The sequence below is a fragment of the Pygoscelis adeliae genome, unplaced genomic scaffold (assembly GCF_000699105.1).
Source record: "Pygoscelis adeliae isolate BGI_AS28 unplaced genomic scaffold, ASM69910v1 Scaffold183, whole genome shotgun sequence".
NCBI lineage: Eukaryota > Metazoa > Chordata > Aves > Sphenisciformes > Spheniscidae > Pygoscelis > Pygoscelis adeliae.
This window is the reverse complement of record NW_008824536.1, coordinates 2,007,280-2,007,799: the sequence shown is the minus strand read 5'-3', so window position 1 is coordinate 2,007,799 and position 520 is coordinate 2,007,280. Positions and strand designations below refer to the sequence as shown.

Sequence of the window (520 nt, the reverse complement as noted above, 5' to 3'; positions counted from 1 at the left end):
CATACTGTGACATAACATATGCAACTGCATGCATCGCTACCATTGTTTGTATTCATATATTCATTTCAAAGCTACAGAAACAATGTAAATGATTTCTTTTAAACATGTGATTAACTAAAAATATATCTTTTAATATTATAATGTGGTAAAAAAAAATGGCCTAAGGTAAAATTTCATGTGTTGTACTTTTAACCTTCACATTCTTAGCATTGCTTTTGGATTTTTTTATACAAGAATTCCCAATGGCTTTTGAAAGACCTTTAGTGAGATAATTTGGTAACTTAGAGCTGCTTAACTGTGATGATATGTTTATGCAAGTTCATATGTAACTGTTGTAAAGCAGGGAAGAATGCTGTTGCCACTGAAACCTTTGTCAGTCTTTTTGCAGGTACAGTAATTGGCATAGATGTTCACTGTGTTCCCCAGGTGATATTCATCATAGTAAACATTGTGCAGGGAATAGCACAAATGCTGTGGTAACATTAGCTGTGCCTGCAAAGGCATTTGTAAAGACTTGAGG

At 33.7% G+C, this 520-nt stretch overlaps 1 protein-coding gene across 2 annotated transcripts in view; it reads left to right on the top strand.

Moving 5' to 3' along the window:
* The window catches only part of CGNL1 (cingulin-like 1), a 46,549-nt gene that overhangs the window by 38,649 nt on the left and 7,380 nt on the right, over window positions 1-520 (top strand). The window lies entirely within an intron of this gene.